The sequence below is a fragment of the Colobus angolensis genome, unplaced genomic scaffold (genome assembly GCF_000951035.1).
Source record: "Colobus angolensis palliatus isolate OR3802 unplaced genomic scaffold, Cang.pa_1.0 Scaffold52, whole genome shotgun sequence".
NCBI classification, from domain to species: domain Eukaryota; kingdom Metazoa; phylum Chordata; class Mammalia; order Primates; family Cercopithecidae; genus Colobus; species Colobus angolensis.
Genome location: NW_012118710.1, coordinates 8292671 through 8306385, shown reverse-complemented (window position 1 = coordinate 8306385; position 13715 = coordinate 8292671).

Sequence of the window (13715 nt, the reverse complement as noted above, 5' to 3'; positions counted from 1 at the left end):
CCTCCTCACAGCTCTTGTAAGGATTCTCCATCAGGGCTCCATCCCTATAGTAGGCTTCTGCTTGGGCACCTAGGCTTTTCCATACATCCTCCGAAATCTAGGTGGAGGCTCACAAGCCTCAACTCTTGCACTCTGCACACCCATAGGCTTAAAACCACATGGAAGCTGCCAAAGACTTATGGTTTGCACCCTCCGAAACGGCACAAGCTGTACCTGGACCCCTTTGAGCTGCAGCTGGAACTGGAGCAGCTGGGATTCAGGGAGCAGAGTCTCAGGGCTGTGAAGGGCAACAGGGTCCTGAGCCTAGCCACAAAACCATTCAATCCTCCTAGGCCTCTGGGCCTGTGATAGGAGGGGATGCCCCTGAAATGCCTTTGAGGTTTTTTTCCTGATTGTCTGTGCTATCAGTACTTGCCTTTCTTTTAGTTTTACAAATTTCTGTGGCCTATTTGCATTCTTCCCCTGAAAATTGGCTTTTCTTTTCTACCACATGGCCAGGCTGCAAATTTTCCAAACTTTTATACTCTGCTTCCTCTTTAAACATAAGTTACAACTTTGGGTCATATCTTTGTTCATACATATGAGATAAGTTGTTAGAAGCAGTGAAGGCACATCTTGAATGCTTTCCTGCTTAGAAATTTCTTCCACCAGCTACCCCCAAATCATCTCTCTCAAGTTCAAAGTTCCACAGAACTAGGGTAGCGGCACAATGCAGCCAAGTTCTTTGCTAAGGTATAAGAAAAGTGACCTTTGTTACAGTTCCCAATAACTTCCTCATTTCCTTCTGAGACTTCCTCTGCCTGGACTTCACTGTCCATAGCACTACTAGCATTTTGGTCACAATCATTTAGTCAGTCTCTAAGAAATTCCAAACTGGCCCTCATCTTTCTGTCTTCCTCCAAGCCCCCCAAATTCTTCCAACCTCTGCCTGTTACTCAGTTCCAAAGTTACTTCCAAATTTTCAGGTGTCTTCATAGAAATACCTGACTCCTCAGTAACAATTTTCTGTGTTAGGCTGTTCTCCAATTGTTATAAAAAATACTTAAGACTGGGCAATTTATAAAGAAAAGAAGTTTAATTGGCTCATGGTTCCACAGGCTATACATGAAGCCTGATGCTGACATCTGCTCTGTTGCTATGGTGGCCTCAGGAAACTTCCAATTATGGCAGAAGGCAAATTAGGAGCAGAGGTCTTACATGGCAGCAGTGGGAGCAATAGAGTGAAGTGGGAGGGGCTACACACTTTTAAACAACCAGATCACACAAGAACTCAGTCACTATCATGATAACAGCACCAAAGGGATGGTACTAAACTGTGCATGAAGGATCCACCCCCATGATCCAATCATCTCCCACCAGGCGCTACCTCCAACATTGGAGATTACAACTGGACGTGAGATTTGGTGGGGACACAGATTTAAACCATATCATGGAGTTGCTGGAGTTGGCTCCTTAAACTGATTAAATGTAAAGACAGTAAGGACTCTATCTCCTTACTAGAAAAAAGAACACTAAAATTTGTTGGCATGGTCTGGCAATAGAGATGTGCCAAATATTTGCATCTGATACACTGAATCAACCATTTATAAGAAGCAAGGAGCTGAGTGACCATGTATGTGATACTTTCAAGCAATTTTGGAAAACTAATTTAATAAGATTGGCTGGTTGCTCTTACTGTAGGTGAACAAAAAGTGTTGGAAGAAAATTACGAGCTCTGGGATTCAAATTCTCAATTTAAGTGCTCTACAAATAAACTTAAAGTTTCCATGTGTGCCCTAAAGGAGAATCTTATCTCCTATAGCCACAGAGCTGATTTTGTTAGAAATTAAATGCAAAATCAGGATCACATTCTGCAGCTGACTGAATTACAAAGCTGTTTGAAAACACACACACACACACACACACACACACACACATTTTATTGGTTCTGTTTCTCTGGAAAAATCTGACCAAACTAAAGCAGAGGTCTTAACAAATTTATTATTATTTATTTTATTTTCTGAATAACAATTCTGATATGAATCTGGTTCTGATGTTTGCTGTGTCTTTTCAGACCTCTTTTTTCTCTTACCCTTTACCATGTCTCGTAATTTTACTTGGAAAATGGGGTCTTGTTGTATCAGGTAATAGAATTTAGGTAAATGGGTTTTGAGTGTGTGAATTTATGTTAATCTGACTATGAGTTGTACAGTACTTAACATTTGTTATAGCTATAGGGGTCAGAGAGTTCAATTTCTCTAGTGTTTTTGTTTTTGTCTCTACTTTCTTTTTCTCCTTTCTGATTTTTATTTTAGCTCCAAGGGATACATGTGCAGGTTTGTTGTTACATGGGAAAATTGTGTGCCAAGGGGGTTTGATGTACAGATAATTTTGTCACTGCTAATGACTAATTACCTAGTTACCAGATAATCTGCCTAATACCCTATAGGTAGCTCTTTTCAATTCTCACCTCCTCCCACCCTCCACTTTCAAGTGTGCCTTGGTGTCTGTTGTTCCATTCTTTGTGTGTATGTGTACTCAATATTTAGCTCCCACTTTTAAGTAAGAATGTGGGGTATTTGGTTTTCTGTTTCTGCATTTATTTGCTTAGGATATTGGCCTCCATCTGCATTCATTTTGCTGCAAAAGACGTGATTTATTTCTTTTTTATCCTATGTAGTATTCCATGGTATACCTGTCTCATATTTTCTTTATCCAGTCTATCATTGATTGGTATCTAGGTTGACTCCATGTCTTTGCTATTGTGAATAGTGTTGCGATGAACATACCCATGCATGTGTCTTTATGGTAGAACAATTTATATTCCTTTGGGTGAATATCAAATAATGAGGTTGCTGGGTCAAGTGGTAGTTCTCAGTTCTTTGAAAAATCTCAAGACTGCTTTCCATAGTAGCTGAACTAATTTACATTCCCATCAGCAGCATACAAGTATTCTCTTTTCTCTGCAACCTCTCCAGCATCTGTTGTTTTTTGACTTTTTAGTAATAGCCATTCTGACCAGTGTGGGATGGTATCTCACTGTGGTTTTGATTTGTGTTTCCCTAATGATTGGTGATATTGGACATTTTTTAATATTCTTGATGATTGCATGTATGTCTTCTTTTGAGAATAGTCTCTGCTCATGCCTTTGCCCATTTTTTAATGAAGTTGATTTTGCTTGTTGATTTCAGTTCTTTATAGATTCTGGACTGTAGACCTTTGTTGGATGCCTAGTTTGCAAATATTTGCTCCCATTTTCTGGGTTGTCTCTTTACTCTGTTGGTGGTTTCTTTTGCTGTGAAGAAGCTCTTTAGTTCTATTAGATTCCAATTGTCAATGTTTGTTTTTGTAGCAATTACTTTTGGAATTTTCATCATGAAGTCTTTGCCAGGGCCAATGCCCAGAATGGTATTTTCTATGTTTTCATCCCTGTGTTCTATGTTTTCATCCATCTTGAGTTGATTTTTATATATGGTTAAAGACAGAGCTCCAGTCAATCTTCTGCATGTGGCTAGCCAGTTATCCTGGCACCATTTATTAACTAGAGAGTCCTTTCTCCACTGCTTGTTATTGTCAGTTTTGTGGAAGATCAGATGATTGAGGTGTGTGGCTTTATTTCTGGGTTCTCTAGTCTGTTCAACTGGTCTATGTGTCTTTTGACTTTGGACTTCTCTCAGTACTTTCCTTTTCAGAGAGTCTGCATCTTGCAGCTAGTTCAGCTGCAGTTCACCATTGTTATACTGGAACACTTTTAGTGTGGTGTTAAAGTGTGGGGGAGGCCACCAAGTCTATAATCTTACAATAAAATTCTATGATAAAATCTCAGTCTTTTAGTATGTCTTGGGGTTGTGATCTTCACCAGTATTTTTTCAGTGGTATAGCTTCCCTACCCTTTGGTGAAACGAAAAGGCTATGGAGAGCCTGAATATTAGGAATACATCTTCCCCAGGTTAGATAAGGCTCTGCTACACTATTTGTCCATTCACATGTATGTCTTGGTTGTGGACATCTCATCCCTCTCACTGCCAGACAGGGTCTTTCTTGGCATTATTATGTGAGAACCTGATGGGGTTTCTCGAAGTAAACTGAGATCCCCACCCAAGACTGGGGTCACCCCATTCATGACTGCTGCCCCCAGAGATTTTCTCACTCTTGTGGTAATCTACACACAGCCTATAGCAATTCATCAAAACTACCATTTGAGGGTACCTATAAGTTTATGGCTTCTGCTCCAGGTAAACTGATCTTGGCTGTGACTCTGAATTTGTGGTGAAGTTTGTTCTCTAAGCTCTAATCTATGAAAGGTTTGAGAAAAGTCATTGGTCTTTAGTTTGTTTGACTTTTTCTTGCTTTTAGAATGAGAGTGACAAGTTCACACCCTGTACATGTTGTAACTGAAGCTAGACGTCTTCTTTATTGGTCTTACTTTTATTCTTCTTGTTCTACCACCTTCTGAGAAAGGTGTATTAGGATTTTCAGGTTAAAATGTTGATCTGTATGTTTTTCTGTAGTGCTGTCAGTTGTTCAGTATATATTGAGGCTGTATTCTGGGTTATGTTTACTGTGGTATATTTCTTTTTTAACAGTATTTCTCAACATTTCCCAATTTTATTTTGACAGAATGTAGGATTTCTAAAACCTTGCTCTCCCTATATTGGCCTGGTTCATTGGTTTTAGTTTTTAACATTTGTCTGTCTTTTTTTTTAAACTACATCTTTTATAGGGAACATATTATTGTATTTTAAATTTTAATCTGAAAACTATTACTTTTAGGTTATTTCACTTATATTATTTACTAACTGCTATATTCTTATTTATTTCTGCCATCTTGTATGTATATATGCCATATATATGTGTGTGTTTGTGTGAGTGTATGATGGCAGAAATAAATAAGAACAAGCTCATAAAATGTATATATTATTTTTCTGTTGACTTCATTTCTTTCCATTGATAGATGAAATGTCTTTGTCTCAGTTTAAAAGTTACACATTTTGTTTTGTTGTGAAATAGATTTATTGAAACATAATTCACATACCATATAGTTCAACCATTTGAAGGCATACTGTTTTGATCTGTAAGTGGTGGCCTTTGATTTAAGATCTGTTAACCAATTTGTAAAGCTGTAAAATGTTGCTTTGAGATTGAACACTTCTGAATTTTAATTTTAATGACGCCTAATGCCCATGTATTTCTACTAGAAAATAATTTCTTAATTTGTTTCATTAAAACAGCAAAAACTTACTTTTTAAAAAAAAAGGAAAAAGAAAAACTTACCAGATTCAACAATGACTGATATCATGAGTATCTCCATTTTTCAAGGACAGTTCTGTCCCTAGCTCTCAGGAAGAGTGATTTAATCTGTAACCACAAGAATATAAGCATATCAGAGTAAAGATAGCAATCGCCATACAAGAAACACATAAAGGGTCAATTCTTGATCAATACACAAGGGGATGTGAGAGAGAAAAAGAGCATAGGATTTGACCTGGGAGATCTGGGTGCAGTTGCATTAAATATATTCTAGTTAAATTAAAGGAGTAACCAAGTCAAGCGTTTCAATCAATAGAGGTTTATTAAGCTAGAGCTTGAGGGCACGCCTGGAAAAACACAAGTCACAGACGTATCTGTGGCTGGAGTCATCTGAATAGTTTCTCAGGAGGTTTATTACTTATACAGTTCCTTAAAGTGGGTAAGACAAGTAGGAAGACGGAGAGGTAAGGGAAAGAATGATTGACATCATCTTGTTTTTGTTCCATACCTGGGAAGATAAGCACTATCGGGGTGAAAATTAACAGACTTTAGTTTTAGGAGCCACACTTAGATTGCAGACCTCAAGTTATAATTGGTATGTCCTTGTTTTATGCATCTTGAAAAATTTTGTGGCCAGTAAAACATTTTGAGATGCCTGAGGCCCTTTGCCTTTCTTTGGGGTTCTGGCTAATGGATAATTCTTTGATCAAAGTTGTGAAGTAATAGCAAAACAAAAACAAAAACAACGAAAAAATGTGGGCCATGTTGCATGATTCAGTCTCCTAGGTTAACTTTCTCTTTGGCATAATGAGTTTAAGGACCTGAGATTTTTATTTTCCTTTACGTCCTAAATTATTGAACTTAGAAAACAGTAATTGCATCAATCTGCTAGAGTTATTGCAAAAATGACATTAGTATAAGTAAACGCCTTAAAAAGCAAATATATATACAAGCAATTATTTTCTTTTACTTTTGTAAATTATTTTGTATCAGATTATAAAATCAGCACTCGTTATGAAAAATAGACAATATAGGCATTTATTAAAACTAACATCCCCTTTCTAACTCCAATGATATTGTAGTATTTCTACTACAGCAATAGCATTTATTTATAATTAAGACTTTATACAAAAATCGAAATACTATACAAAAATGTTACTTTGCATTATATGGGTATAATTGTTTAAACATATAAAGATGCTTAGTGCATTATTTCTTGCCATTAAAAAGAGTAAAGTGTCACTTTTACTGTTGCTTACTATTCTGTTTGGTTACAAGTTATTTTCTTATGATTAACTTAGTATTAATTTTTAATTTATAATCAAACACAATGACTATAGTTCTTCAAGTTTAATCATACTTTTTGTATTATAGTATTTTTATTAAGATATATTTCTAAAGTTACAATCTTTTGATCATAACATATTACATTTTACATAACTTAAAATAGGCTGTCAAAGGTCTATCCAAAATAGGTGCTAATTTACACTCCTGTCAAAAGAATGTTGTAGTATTTTTCATGCTGTACTCTCACCAATATTTTAAGTACATCTTTGCTAATTAGAAAGGTGACAAGTAGTAATTTTGTAGTTATAATTATTTCTCCAAATTGTTATACATTTGAACATCTATTTAGATATTTCTTCTTTTCTAAGTTTTCTGAAATTTATTCCCAGTTTATCTTTTGCTGACTCTATGTTTTTCTTACTGAGTTTATGCAAATCCTCAAGTATTATATAGAGCTTAAATACTAAGGATTTAAAAATTTTGACTTTTTTGCAGTTAATACGTATTTACATTTTCATTGTGATTTTTTTGAAATTTTGTGTAATTTAAAATTTCATCTTTCTTTCTTTCTCTCTTTCTTTCTTTCTTTCTTTCTTTCTTTCTTTCTTTCTTTCTTTCTTTCTTTCTTTCTCTTTTTTTTTTTTTTTTTTTTTTAGATGGAGTCTTCCTGTGTCACTCAGGCTGGAGTGCAGTGGCACTATCTTGCCTCACTGCAACCCCTGCCTCCCCGGCTCAAGTGATTCTCCTGCCTCAGCCTCCCGAGTCCTGGCTGGACTCCAGGCCAGGCTGGACTCCAATTCCTGACCTCAGATGATCCGCCCACCTTGGCCTCCCTAAGTGCTGGGATTGCAGGCATGAGCCACCATGCCTGGCCTTAAACTTTTTTATGCAAATTATTTTTGAAGATTTTATCTAATTTTAATTTAATTGTAAAATATGCATAACAAGCAATACAAAGTGTATAAAGAAAAAAAGAAGTTATTTTCTACTAACTCATTTCCACATTAACAGCTTCTTGTTGAGTCCATGGTTTTCATTTTTCTGATACAGAAAAGAGAAGCATATACATACACGTGCATTGTTGGCTTGTGTAACTCAAACGAAACTGTGCACATATACCTGTAATTTGCCTTTTTTCTCCCTCTCTTAACACTTTCATGGACAGCCCTGTAGATTTACAGATTATTTAATTCTCTTTATAAATGTACTCATACATACAATTTTTAAATAAAGGGACACTGCATTTCTTTTCACTGTGGTTTTATTTCCTGGTTTTCATGTTTGCTTGCCTCCTTCCTTCTCTCCTCTTCTTTTCCAACATCACCTAAACATTGATCTCACATTATTTGTCGTAAAAACACTTTCACATTTTCTTGTTACTTAGATAATAATTATGTGTCATTGTGGTTTCTAAAAAGATATTGGTGTATATCATGAAAAGTCACTTAAGTTCACAGTCAGAATAATACCATATTTTAAAATTACTACATGGCATTATGTAGTGGAAATCATGTCGTCATTTATTAAACCACTTCTCCTATAATGGTGATATGTTCATGGACATTCACTTTTTCTTGTGTTTTGTTGTTCTAAAAATGTTGAGCAATCTCAACATTTTTATGAAGACCTTTCTGTATATGAGATTTTATCTATGAGATATATTTGTTAAAGTGGTATTTCTGAGTGAAAGTATACACATTTAATATATTATAACATATTTTGTTTTTAAAGAGGCATACATGGGAGAATTTCCAGTGAGTTTGTAAGAATTCCCTCTTGACATCAGCAGTAGTAATTATTGTCCTTTCCCGCCCCAGTTTGATGGTTATAAATTGATACCTTGTTATGACTTGTCTTGGTTTTTCTCTATTTGAGTACCTTTTCATAATTTTGTCAGTGTTTTAAATGTCTTCTCCATGAATTGCCTATTTCTCCATTAGAATATTTGCCTCTCATTTATATGAAGAGTTCTATGTATATACATCATATTATGCATATGTATTTCAAATCTTAACATTTTTATCAACCATGATATAATTTACTAATTTTGTCTTCTTTAATATTGATTTGTTGACTTTGTTTCACCTGTTGCCTGCTCTACAAAAGTTTTTGTTTTTAATTTTAATATCTTTAAATATTCCAATATTTCTTTGTTGCTGAAATTCTCTCTAGTTTCTTTTAAGGTCATAGATTTTTTAAAAAATCTTTTATTTATTCAATTTTTTTAGAGACAGGGTCTCCCTCTGTTGCCCAGGCTGCAGTGCAGTGGTGTGATCATAGCTCCCTGTGGCCTCAAATTTCTGGGCTCAAGCAGTACTCTTGTCTCTGCTTCCAGAGTAACTAGGACTACAGGTGTGCATCACGAGGCCCAGCTAAGGAATCATAGAGTTTGAATGCAGTACCCAAGTCCTTTACTTAAGAATTTTTAAAACACAGTTCAATCTCTATTATATATGAATTTAATTTTTGATATAGGTTTGATAAGGGGTCCAAATTTTATTTTCTCCAGAAGATAATAATACTGTGCCAGTATTATTTCTAAATTAATTTACATTTTGTCTCTGAATCCAGTTAGGTCCTTAGTCATGTATTAACTTTTTATTTTTATATTTCAGATATAAAAATTTATATAAAATATGAATTTATATAATTTACAATATGAAAATTATATAAAATATAAACATTAATTTTTATTTTTATACTTTGGATCTGTTTCAAATTGATGTACTCTAAAAATACTTACGTCATAATCATAATTATTTTGTGTCAATTTAAGGATAGGTGCCCTATAATCTAATGTCTGGTGAGTCATGTGCTTTATTAGGCTATTTTTTCTTTTTTTCTTTTTTTTTTTTGAGATGGAGTCTCGCTCTGTCGCCCAGGCTGGAGTGCAGTGGCGCGATCTCGGCTCACTGCAAGCTCCGCCTCCCGGGTTTACGCCATTCTCCTGCCTCAGCCTCCCGAGTAGCTGGGACTACAGGCGCCCGCCGTCTCGCCCGGCTAGGTTTTTGTATTTTTTAGTAGAGACGGGGTTTCACCGTGTAGACCAGGATGGTCTCGATCTCCTCACCTCGTGATCCACCAGTCTCGGCCTCCCAAAGTGCTGGGATTACAGGCTTGAACCACCGCGCCCAGCCAGGGCTATTTTTTTCATACTCTTATTTGTTCTTTAAAATTTACTCCATTCTTACATAAGGTTTAATATCATTTTATTCAATTCATCTAATTCTGTGTGTACTGTAAGTACTCTGTTAGTTTCCTAGGGCTGCTATAACAAACTACCACAAACTTGGGGACTTATGACAGAAGTATATTCTCTTACAGTTCCAGAGGCCAGAATTCCAAAATCAAGTTGTTGGCAGCATTGTTGCCTTTTGGAGTCTTGGAGAATTCTGGTCCATGCCCATCTTCTTGCTTTTGGTGGCTCTAGAAGTCTTTGGCTGAGCTTGTAGAAGTTTTTCTCCAATCTGTATTCCTGTCTTCATTCAACTTTTCCCAGTGTCTCTCTTCTATTGCTGTATCAGAATCTCTCATATACATATATATATATGTATATGTATGTATATATATATGTATATATATATAGACATGAATCATTGGATTTAGGACCACTGAAAAACCAGGATGTTCTCATCTTGAGATTCTTAATTTAACTATGATTGCAAAGCCCTAATCCAAATAAGATCACATTCACAGGTAGGAGAAATTATGACTTGGACATATATTTTTCATGGACACCATTGAACTCATTACAATTATAACCATTTAAATAAAGATTTTCAAATGAATTTGAGTTATATCATCAAAGAATACAGTACAGCTTTATATTAGCTCCAATAATTTTATACTTTGATAAGTTCTTATTATTTTCTTTGTATAGGTCAGAGATCTATGTTATCCTTGTTCTTACTTTTTTTTCATTTTTTTATTGTGTTAAGACACACATAAAATTTACCATTTTAGTTATTTGTAAGTGTTTAGTTCTGCTGTGTTAAGTATATTCATATTGATTTATATTTTTATTTTTAAATAAATAATATTTTCCTATTTATATGTGATGATTACTGTAAAACAGCTATTGATGTTTTTCATTTATCTTATGTTATGAATTAAATTGTTTTCCCCCAAAATTCATATGTTGAAGTGGTATTGTATTAAACTTAGCGATATTAGCACAAATTCATATATCTATCTATATATATAGATAGATAGATAGATAGATAGATAGATAGATAGATAGATAGATAGATATGGATACATCAGTTAGCGTGCATACACATATCTTCTTTTTTTTTTCTTTTTGAGATGGAGTCTTGCTCTGTCTCCCAGGCAGGAGTGCAGTGGCACGGTCTCGGCTTACTGTCCAACCTCCACCTCCTAGGTTTAAGCAATTCTCCCACCTCAGCCTCCCAAAGCTAGGGTTACAGGTGCCCACCACCACCCCCAGCTAATTTTTGTATTTTTAGTAGAGACAGGGTTTTGCCACGTTGACTAGGCTGGTCTTGAGCTCCTGATCTCAGGTGATCTCTCCGCCTCAGCCTCCCAAAGTGCTGGGATTACAGACATGAACCACCACGTCCAGCCTACATATTTTCTATCTCTTTTTACTGAGGTGTAGAAACAGTGCACCCCAATAGTAATGAGCATAATTCATGCCCAGAACTCCTTGGAGAAACAGATGATTCTTGGCTTGGGACAAGACAAATATAAGATGAGCCTGTTGCATCTTGTAGCAACAGAAAGTGCTGCTGCTTACACTCACATGCAATGACTGTAGCTGGCATGATCTTAGCAGCAAAATACAAAGAGCTAGTACTGGGTTAAAACTCAAAGAATAAAATAAATTCCCGTAAGTATACACCAAAATAAACAGACAATTGTGCAAATAAATAAGTGCAGGAGCAGTAACAAATTTTTCTTACAAAAGGTTTCAAATTAATAACTGTAGAAACAATGATAAAAATAAAGTCAGGATTAGAGCACCAGTTATAATTGCCCAAAGCAGGATCCACAAGTGAGTGCTGAAACTACCGGATAAAACTTTAAAAGGAAACACAATGGTTGCTTAGCTCCCAAATATTGAGCCCAACTATTAATTGTCATGACAATTTTATCACTTGTCTACCAATTCTTGATACACTTCTTCCTGTAGAGAGAGCTTACTTTCCTCACCTTGAGTGTAAACTGGACTTAGTGACACACATTTAACAAGGAGATTGTGGAAAGGGAAAAATAATGATGTTACAGTGGAAAACCTAGGTACACACCACCTTAAGCAAGTGATCAGGATAATGTCATCAGTGATAAACCATGTGGATATCATAAATCTCTTGATATGATTTGATGAGAAGGGCATTTCAACTCTGTGGTATTCTTTCTAATAATTAATAAGTCCAGTCTAAACAAGAGATCACATCAGACAGACCAAAATTGAAGGACATTCTATAAAATACATTGCCAGTATTCCTTAAAGTGTCAAAGTCATGAAGATAGGAAAAGCTTGAGAAATGATCACAGGTTGGAGGAGTATTTACTACATGATGCCTAAATGCAGCATGGTATTCTGGATTGGATACTGGAACAGGAAATGGACATATATTATTGAAAGAATGAAAAAACTCCAAATAAAGACTCTAATTTTGTTAATAGTATTGTGGCAATATAATTTTTAGTTTTGATAAATATATCATGTTTATGTAAGATGTTAAGATGATAGAAATCTGGGAGAAAAGTATACGTGAACCATATTCTACCTTTGTAAGTCATTTGTAAATTTGAAATTTTTTTAAAAATAAAAATAAATTTTAAGTGGGTATCCAAAGAGATATTAGATGAATGCAAAAACAGAACAAAACAAAACAAAAACAAAAACCAAGAAAAAATAAGAAAAGAAAGTAACAACAGAAGGAAAGGAAAGAAGGAGGAAGGAAGGAAGGAAGGAAGGAAGGAAGGAAAGAAGGAAAATGACAATGTGAAAATCAGATTAAATATATGATCAAATACTACAAAGAGAAAAAAGAAGAAATTATGCAATTAAATACAGCAATGTAATTGAAGAGTGTAAAATGCATTTAAACCTGTATGCATAAAACCACACCACAACTAAAAATGTAAGTTTTAAATCTAATAGAAATACAGGCAGAATGTAACAGGTTACCTGTTGGTAATTCAGTAGTGTGAAAATTTATTTCCAAGAAACAGATGAGGTTTGAAAGAAAAAAGAAAAATTAAAATCATACTGTTTTTCCTCAGGCAGCCTTACAGACATAAGATTATTTTCTAACGGGCTTTGTGCATTTTCCTAGGAAACAGCTGCTGTGATTTTGGAGGTAGTTGTGGTCAACAAGAGTTGTGTGAGGTTCTTGGCTCTTCCTGACTCTCAGAATCAGTGTGCAGCTGAGGGGTACTGGGGACTCCCTGACTTTTGTTCTTCCAGGCTTTCTAATACTTCTATCAGTATCCAGTTCACCTGATTCAGTCTCTCCCTGCTCAAAGTAATTGATGTGTTTTGTTTTCTGAATAAAGCTGCCAGGTACAGAAATCTTCATAAAAATAAAATGACACTGGTAGATTTCACAACACCTCTTCCAGAATTGTCAGATATAACGTTAAGAAAAAGAAAAAAAGAAAATAGATACACTGAATAAAAGTATCGACAGATTAAGCTTAATAGGTATATAAGGAATTTATATAACTTGAAATTATATTTCTGGAAGCACATAAAAATATCAATCTCATAACTGACAAATGTATATCAAGAAATATTTAGAAGTAGGGATTTTATAAACTAAAACACTTTTACCACGATAACCCTTGGCTGAAAGCATAAATTAGATAATTATGAAATATCTTTGAAAATAATTTTAATGATAAATTTACATCAAATCTAAAGGACCCGGAAATACTTTACTCGGAAAATAAGTAAAAGTCATAAACAACTTCAGAAGAAAATACACTAGGACTTAACTTAGGAAACTGAGAAACAACCAAAAAAGTACAAAATTAATAACAATATTAATTATATATAATAAACAGAAAACCTAAAGTTAATGGATGAGAAACAAGGGAAAAAAGTAGGAACAATAAGTAAATGGCAAAGTTTATCTTAGAAAATAAGTTTTTAAAAATTAAGCCTTTTGTGGAAAAAAAGTTTAGCTAGAAGAATGAACAGGCAAACACACATTAGAGCATTAAAGCAT